The sequence below is a fragment of the Limulus polyphemus genome, unplaced genomic scaffold, assembly GCF_000517525.1.
Source record: "Limulus polyphemus unplaced genomic scaffold, Limulus_polyphemus-2.1.2 Scaffold1620, whole genome shotgun sequence".
NCBI classification, from domain to species: domain Eukaryota; kingdom Metazoa; phylum Arthropoda; class Merostomata; order Xiphosura; family Limulidae; genus Limulus; species Limulus polyphemus.
In genome coordinates this window covers 93,116-103,018 of record NW_013667230.1, presented here as the reverse complement: position 1 = coordinate 103,018, position 9,903 = coordinate 93,116, and the positions used below count along the sequence as shown (strand labels likewise).

At 32.0% G+C, this 9,903-nt stretch overlaps 1 pseudogene; it reads right to left on the bottom strand.

The window, feature by feature from the left end:
* The window catches only part of LOC106464324, a 75,866-nt pseudogene that overhangs the window by 10,831 nt on the left and 55,132 nt on the right, over positions 1 to 9,903 (bottom strand).

Below are 9,903 nucleotides of genomic sequence, written 5' to 3'. Positions count from 1 at the left end.
GGGGATTCGAACCTGCGACCCACAGATTGCGAGTTGAGCTCCCTAACCAACTGGCCATGCCGGGCCATTAAAACAAGACTCCCACTTTAAGCTAGTTTAGATATAAGGGCTGGAATAAAAATACCTATGCACAATTTATTATTCGTGAAACACCAAATCCAAATAAAATTTTAATATAACACTATTCAAGTGTTGTATTTAACAAAGTAGGAAACAGTGACTAAACTAAAAGAAAATGTTCTTATTTGCACCAAACTCTTCATTGTGGTTTTACAGCTATTTGAAATTAACATAATTTTATATCAAAGAAAATCAAAATTCTCCATGACTTTAATGGCCATAAAGGGAAAATCTACCAAAGACAAACTTTTTTCACATTGGAAGTAAATGCTTAGTTAATATCCTAAACTGATAAAGTTGGTAACAATTACCAGCCTATTCACAAACAGATAAACAAATGTCTGCAAATAGTATTGTAAGTCTATTTTCCTTTTAAATTAATCTAAAGTGTGGTATTACTGATAATACTTTTTTTTGTGTATGTGTTACATGAATACTGGTCTGTCAAAAGGTGATTGTAAGAATTTCTAATGTTTGCACAAGGTTCCTACAGCTTGAGGAAGTGGGAAAACAATAACTTTTAGTGGCTTTGATTAGTGTACTACATTTTGATAGAACAAAGGATTCCTGAAACCAACAGAAATTATGTACTTATAGTCATAAATCATTACAATGTAAACATATTCCAAAATAATTACTTTTAATGAAAATGTCATTTTTACTGAATTTTAAGGGTTTTAGAAACAACAATTTCAAAGTTAATGACTTTTAATAATATGCAGGAATCATGTTGCAAAAAAAGTATTTTTTTGTCTCACCATATGGACTGAAATACAAAACTCACTTGAACTAGTACTAATTTCTGTATCCAGATCACTTTCTTCTTCCTGTTTCAAAATTTCTGGTACAATAATGGTATGGTTATTTTCTTGTTTTAACTGCTCATCATACTCGTCTTCACTTGAAGATGACAAACATGGTGGTTCCTTCTTTATTTTCCTTGATCTCATTGGTGTTATCTAAAACAAGGGATGATGTATTGCAATTACATAAACCCGCATCAATAAATAGTGAAGAGAGAATATCTTATAAACAAAATACTTCAGTAATATTTTATAAACCTATTTCTACTCTATTGAACACAAATGTCAGGCCTTGATTTTAAATGTCCTCTCATTAATCTAAATATTTACTTAATAAGCCAATGCATAAGTAACACAATGGAGCACTTTAATTGTCTAGGTCCTTATAAACATAATTAAACATATATAAAACTGTATGTATATTACAGCCATAAGTAAACAACTTTCAGCACCTCATGATTAAATATGAATACACACTTTATGAACCATTCACTTTTTTCTTTATGAAAACAAAATTTCAAATCTGTTAGCTTTATCTAGTTGGCAAATAATAGTAGAATGAGACATCCATCTGCAATTTTATTATTACGAATTGGTTATAAACATGTCTGTCACCCATGTAAAGTCTGAGAGAGGGGAGGAGTTTCTCTGGTGGGTTTGACAAAGAAAGTAGGAGATTCAAATTTTAACTTTTTACTAGTAATTCTAATTGGTTTTAAACTGCAACAGCCAAATTTTGATATTAGAAAATTCTCAAGTAGAGAGATCAGAGCTCAGATGTGTCATGTGACATAGAAATTGAAAATTGAGGATTTTTTATATTTCTTTTTGAAATTAACACTGATTTATTATGAACATGTTAAGACAGCTGCCCCTCAAAGAGGTTTTGCATCCACTCAGACTGACCGGCTGCTTCCATCTCTGTCAGGCAATTAAATTTTGAAAGACTTTCTAACCATACTTACTAATTAAAGGAAATATATGCACATGCACATATATACATAACAAGACTGAATCTTTTGATTTTTTATGCTGATACACATTAATGTTAAAACATTATAAATCTCAGCACTTCATACAGTAACTTTGATAAGACATACAGGCCTGCAATTATCTTTCTTTAGTTTTAAAGTTACAGTATAACATTTACAATTCATCAGTGATATTTCTGAACTCAAACTAATATTATAAATAAATGAAGCAAACTTTCTACTACTACTGCACCTTTGGTGTCTTAATATTTTCATCTTTGTCTGGTGTAATATAGATATGATTTTCAATTTGCTTCCTTCTTTGTTTTCTATAATCTGCAGTGTAAGTCAGAGAATTTCCTATCAAGGCAGGTTCTGGAAGACTTACACGTAGTAACTCTTCTCTTGTGTCTGAAGAACAACAAAAAAAAAATTACAGTTATTTAGTATTCCAGAATATTGATAGTGATAACTAATAATGTACACTTACCAGTCTAGAGAACATACAGCTTATAAACTGCATCAACATTGCATCTACAAAAACTGATAAATGTAAAAATAAAATATCATTTCGTATAAAATTATAACTTCCTATAGACCAAACAATATACTGAGGCTCAAATCATTTAACTTTAACTTTAAAATGGGCATAAACTCCTGCAAAAATCACAGTCTTGAGTTTTTGTCACTTATATTAACCTTTTATATACACTGTAAGACCTAAGGGTAAGTCATACAATATACAACAGATTACAAAATAAGTTAAATGACAATATTAACAAATGAAATTTAAAAATAGGTTGGTTTTAAAATTTATGAAACTTGATACAATCAAAATGATGAAGAAACATATCATCAAGTAAATATTTTACTTTCATAAATAAGTAACACATTACCCTTCAAAAATTAGGAATATACATCAACTTTTAGAACATTTCCTATTTAATACTAATAGCTGGTTTTGAAAAAATATATGGAACTGAAGTTTTTTTATTCACTACTTATGCCTGTTGGCATCATAGGAAGATGTAATCTTTCTCCTGGGCAAGGTGGGTAGCCTCCATTTCTTTCTTGGCCTCCCACTTCCTCTGTTTCTTGAGAGTTGGCTGTTAGAGATACTTACTGCTAGTTATGTGTGTTAGGTGGCCAAACTATTCAACTACTTGGTTTTCTACATGTTGTGGAACTGGTTTTACTCTGACCACATCTTTGATAACTTAAATCCTGATTTTATCTTTTTGTTTTCTGTTTACTGCTCTGTGCAGACATCTTGTTTCGCCTGTGATGATGATCTTTCATTTCCTTTATTGATGGTCCACATCTGGAATCAGTAACAAAGGGTTGAAATGAAGATTATACTTGTGAGTTTATGTTTAGTGTCTATCAATATTGCTGGATGTTTCAAGATTGGGGTAAAACTGGTAGCTAACAATGTTTTCTGACATCATGTTTCTATCTCATAATCCAACCTTCCATCTTCTGTGAAGACATTGCCAAGGTACATGAATTACTTGATCTGTTTACACTTTCATTGACTTGGATGTTGAGGGGTTTGGGAAATCAGATGATAGTCATTGTTTCTGATTTTGTTGCATTGATCCTTATTCAATATATGTAACAGGTTTCATTAAGTCAGCTAATATGTTTATAGAACCTGTTGCTGTCCTTGTGGAAGAGATTTTGATCATCTGTGAAGAGAAGTTAATTGTTTTATTCTGCAATGGGATTAGCTTCTTTGCTTATTCTATTAATGTAGACAATTAACAATAGCAGAGACAACATGCATCCTTGTCTCACTTCTGTTGTTATTTGGAGCCACTCTACCCATGTCCACATTTTGTTCTGACTGCATACTTACCATCGCTTTATGGAACTTTAATGTTGTTGAGTAACTGTCCCTTGATACCATAATCCTCCAGCACTGCCCATGGCTTTTCCCAATCCACTAAATCAAATGCCTTCTCTTGATTGATAATCTCATGTTCAGGTCTTAGTTGAACCCAGTAGTTCCCCACACAGATTCTGTACCACAAATATAGCATCTTTACATCCTCTGCCCTTCCTAAACCAAAAGTGAGTATAACTGAGCTGTTATTTGGCTAAAGATTATGGGCAATTCCACAGTAACAGAATTACAAATCAGCTTTTACAGCTTTGAAGGCCTTCCATAAATACTTGTATATAATGATCCCTGAAGTGTTATGTGTATACACTGTTCCTCATAATTCTTATGTAAGATTCAGAGATCTCTACTAGGTTGTTAGGGTATATCTTTAAGTACAAACTTTGGTAATGGAATTGCAAATTGAAAGATATACTGTTTCAAGTCATCTCATACATTATTAAAATACTGTGAAGTTAGTAGAAGTTGAGAGCTATTATCAATACAACTTTACTGAAATACCAATGTTCAATAATAAGAGAAGTCTTATTTCCCAAAAACTTTTTATATGTTTCTAATACATATTATTTTATGTGGTAACAGAATTACTTCCTTATTGAGGGAACTAACCTGAATTTTCTCCAAGCAATATATGAAAAGCACAACAGGTATCCTATATCCAAATTTAATGACTCTTTTTACTAGACAAGCAGTTTGAACAGCAAACAGTTATTTGTTTAAAACAAATTAAAATAAGAAACTACAGTTCAATAACAAATTGCAAGTTCACATATTTTCATAAAGTTTGGAATTATGTTACATCATCACCTCTTAGTTTGAGAAAACTTTATTTTGAAGATGACAGATGGTTTGGTTGTTTCTTTCAAATGATAGAAATTTTGCATAGTATCAGTTACATTTATATCACTGGATCCTTCAACTGATTTAATTCTCGGCTATAATGATGATGAACTAGAATCTTAGCTTTTCTGGCTCATCATGTTGTTGGACTTCTAGTGGTCTTCCAATGAACCAGTATGCCCTATATACTGTTTGGCCAATATATGGCTTGTCACTTCCTTATCTGAATTCCTAATTGCAGGTTGGGCTCATTCAGAAAAGCATGGGGTTGTTAGCAGTTTTATTTATTCAATTTTTAAATAAAAAAATTTTAAATCAATAATTATATTTTGGCTTGATTTTAGCACGCTTCCACTGAAACTGTTAGTTTTTTTGTTGTTGAAATACTGACAAAAGGAAAGGCAACTGGTCGGCCACACCCACTGCCAACTTTTTCTTATACATAGATTAGTTTGAGGAACACTGCGCTAATCAATTAATTAAATGTAATATATTAACAAAGACCATTGATTAACAACTAACACTAATCATCCAGCTCTATTTATGGGCTTCCTTCATAGTTATTTTTATATAGAAAAAAAAAATTAAAAATCAGAAATGCTTTACAGCAATAAATTTTGTGAAAAAATTATTTGTAAATGTTTTGGCCTCCAACAGTTACTAATGAATGATGTAAAACTTGTTTGAAGACTTCAAATGTTTCCAAAGAGTAGTTTCACTGTAACCAGCTAGTTATTGTTGGTAATGCTAGAAATGAAATACAGGGTTGGGTACATTAAATTAAAATGATTTTGAATGTGCAAATCAATAAGTCACATTATAACCACACCCAATGCATTAGAACTACATTTTGACATTGTTTGGTATTTTGTAGGTAGTGGAATGACACTGAAATCTGATCACTTTTGAGAAGGGTAGGTAAAAGACCTTTGTGATGAAAAATTATCATTCACTCGGACCATAAAGATTTTTTCTGATCAGAGATTTAGAATTTCCAAGACAGGAATATCCCTTGTACTTAATGGCATTGGAAAACAAAGGAATGTGGATTAACTTGGGACTCAGGACCACTAGAATGACCTGAAATAAATCATACTCCAACTGTAGTAATTAAGGTGCAGCATTTAGTAACAGGTAAAAAAAAACACAGATCAGAGGCAAAATTTCTTACATGTGTTCCAGTCAACAGTACACAACATGATCAAGAAGGATCTCCATCAGTAAAAGCAACACCAGTCATGTGTACATAAGTGTCTTCCATGACATTTCAGTTCAACCATCACATACCTCAAGCAGCTAGAAAATGCAATGGGTTACCATGTTATTCCATACTATGAAATGCCAGTCAAGTCACCAGATGCAGCACCTATGGATTTAAGACTATTGAAATAGGTGCTTTGAAACTGTTGTCCTCATACACTAGATGAAGTATTTACAGCAACAGAGAAGAAGGATGTGCTTTAAACATGACAGTTTTACAATGGAGTCATTTGCAAGAAAAACTATGCTACAGGGCTATTGTCAACATTTAAGCATCAGATACAGCATGATCAGACCTAGAGACACTAACTGTAATAACATGGCAAGGCTTCTAAGTAATTTTTTCTCTATTATCGTTCAACTGGCATCACTAGGGTAAAACATGTCCTGACCAGTCAAAGCAAATTTTCTTAAGTTGTAGGTGTAGTCTGGTCTATGCTTCAGGGATATTAACAATGACTGCAAAGCTGCTGTAGAATCAAACTTAAATTTTGTGGAGCCTCACATTTCAGATCTCTCCCTCCCCCTTCAAATACAAAAAACAAAATTGAATGAAACATTAAATACAATGAAGAGAAAAACAGTGATGCAAGTGGTAAAAATATTTCATTTAATTATCTTTTGGACTCAGTTATGCTCCTATTCCTGTATGGAAAGGAGGTCTGAACCAGCTGTAACGTGTAAAATGTTGAAGACAGCCATAAAGGATCTTTTCTTTTAAAATATCATAATCAATTTAAAACTCATAACAGTTCTTTCAATAAGCCCTTTTCATCAGTATGACTATTAAACATTTCATCAAACTCTCTGGCCTAAAATACCAGTACTTGATATAACTTGATTCCAGAGGTCACTTAAAGATTCTGGTTCTAATGGTTAGCTTCACAAGTGAAGGAAAAAATGTTTTCAGAAATAACAGAAAGTATTGGTAATTCTTATTTCTTATTGCTAATCTGCTATTGGGAGTGACCAGCAAAAATAAAGTGTCAATAACTGGACTTAGATTTCAGATTTCAAAAACTCTTAAGCTTTTCAGGGTGGAAAACGCCCTCATCTCAGACTCTACAATATCCATTCATTTAGATTCATCCTTTTCTGAAAATCCTGAATCTACCCCTGTAGGATTTTATTTGAATTGGTAGCTTGGCACTAAAATGGCAATAATGAGTCATCACACAAAATTATCAATCCTCTGTGAGTACCATGGCAATAACTAACTAAAGCCTAGCATGGAAATTCCTTCTGCTAAGCTTTAGGCATTTATACACATTTTAAATGTGTGACTGTAACAAAGGAAGTAATAATTTACAAAATATTATCATATCCCTGTATAATTAGAAATTGTGAAATATGAATTAACCTTTTAAGTATTTAATATTGTTACTAACACTAAATTTGCTTACACTGTGAGATGTCAATGCATGTCACACATTATACATTCTAACATATTTGGAGAAATTGCCCAACACTGCAACAACAGTTAATTTCAAGCAATTCATTAGATTATGAGATTGGTATAAGTTGAAATGTTAGACAGTTTTAACAACTTAATTAACTGCATTAGCTTGTCACTACCATATAACAAAATAGCATTGCAATATGAACAATCTATGGTGTACATATTAAAATAAGTAGAAATATATGCTTTCGATGAGAGTTATAACTTTACTTAGGAAATAAAGGAGTAAATTAGTTTAAAAGAGCTAGAAGTATTAAATCACGCTTATTATTGTCAGAATAGTTAATTCAATATTACTGAAATCAGGTTAATAAAATTATATGTGAATCTATAAAGTCAGGATTCATGCAAATAGTGAGATAAAATATTAATACAACACAAAAGGATGTATTAATTTCCAATAAAAAAACTGCATACCATAGGATTTTTAATATGTAAAGGTAATAAATATATAGAAGATCAAAGTATAATTTATGAATTCAACTTGTAATTTGGTAATGATTTTAGTTTATTAATTAAACATCATACAAATTTAAAAATCTATGCTTACCTGCAACTGCCAATACTTTTGCTGGAAGTGTCTCCTCTTCATCTTCATGAAATTCTTCGCCATCTACTCTGAGACAAACTTTAGGTCTGAGAAGGCCCATCTCATTGATCTCTCCACATTCATCATCGTTATTAACAATATTGTCAATAGGCCCAACGTCACTGTCGCCTCTTTCTTCTAGTTCGACTGTCCACTTCACTTTAACATTTGCATCAATATCAATTGTTGGATTTTTTTCTTGTTCATAACCCACAACAGAAGTACTGTGACATACTTCAACCGTGTTTTTCTGGTAAAAATAAAGTAATACGTACTTCATTATTTCTTGAGCAAAAGAAAACTTTTTTCATAGATAAACCTATCATGAAAAAGAAAATAGGATTATGGAGTTTTTGTAACCACGTAAGTAATACGCCACCTATACCACACTACTCCTTTGTTCATAATTACATTCACTCACACACAAAATTCAGCTAAAATAGCATTTTAATGTGAACAATCTGAGGTGTAGAAATTAAAATGAGTAGAAGTATGTGTTTTCGATGGGAGTTATAACTTTACTCAGGAACTAAATGAGCAAAGTGAATTAGTTCGAAATTATGAAAAGAGATAAAAATTATCAAATCATTCTTATTATTGTCAGATTGATTAATTCAATATTATTGAAATCACGTTAACAAAATTATAAGTAAGTCTAAAAGTAACAAGTTTCATGGAAGTCGTCGTTGTTATTATCACATGATAAGCCAATATAACAAACCTCACGCGCCTAATAAATTTCGTTTATTTATATTAACCACACATGAACAATGTTCAAGAAAATAAAATTATGTGAGATAATTAATAAGTTGTTGTAATTTACTGTTCACGAATCCCCTATACACCTAACTGTCAGTAAAGTGATTCAAATCATCAACAAGCAACTAAGAGAATCAAGAAAAAAGACCAATCATCTCTAACGTAACGTTTTCAGTTGTGCAAACAAATACGTTTATTTATATCATCTATTGCAGTGTTTCTTAACCACAGGTCCGCAGCTAGGCCGGCACTGGTTCGTCACAAACACTTTGCTGGTCCCTAGAATTTCGCGAAAAAAACAACAACTTGAAACAAAAATTGGCAGAATTTTCCTAAGTAAATCATAGTGTTTTTTTCGCTGTCCTTGCATTTTAGCGGTCTGCGACAGTTCAGGGTCGCATCGAGGCGGTCACTGATATTGAAGTGATTGAGAAACGCTGGTGGATCTTTTTTAAGGCTGTGTTGCGTTATGTATTTACCGACTTTTGTGTCTTTAAAAAGAAGTAACTGCATTCGTGTGTATGAAATAAAGAGACTTGGTGTAATGTAAAATACAAGTAAACAACATTTATTACTTCAAAAACATAAACACAGTGTGGTACTTGCTTTATAGCCAGGTGATGGACACTTCTATTGGATCAGGTGACTTTCTTTCTAAACTAATTAACATGAGATCATCTATCAGACTATTTAAATTCAACGTGCCTTACATTGTAGGTAATTAGAACTACCATTGAAGGACATTGCTGTCTATTTTCTTCCACAAAGTTCAACATTACACTCATGCCTCACATTATCTCCAGAGAATAAAAAGGAACAAAGCACTTAAAATGACAATAACTTAACAACTTTCTTGGTAACATGTTAAGTGGAAACTACACATGATAAGAAATAGATGATAAAGTTAGAATAATACTATATCACCATAAGAAGGTAAAAACTTATGTTATATACCACACTTTCCTCCCTTTCATAATTCACGCTTGTCCTCAAACTAACAATTGATTTAGCCTTAAAACTGCTAAAAGTTAAACTCAAGTTCTTTTCATGGAGTACTAATAATGGCTGAAGACGGCTTGAATGGGTAATGAAGAATAAGTTTAATATAACAGCAAATGTACAACGTTTCGACAAGGTTTTGTCATCATCAGGTACAAGTAATTTACACTGACACGGATATATATATATATATATATACA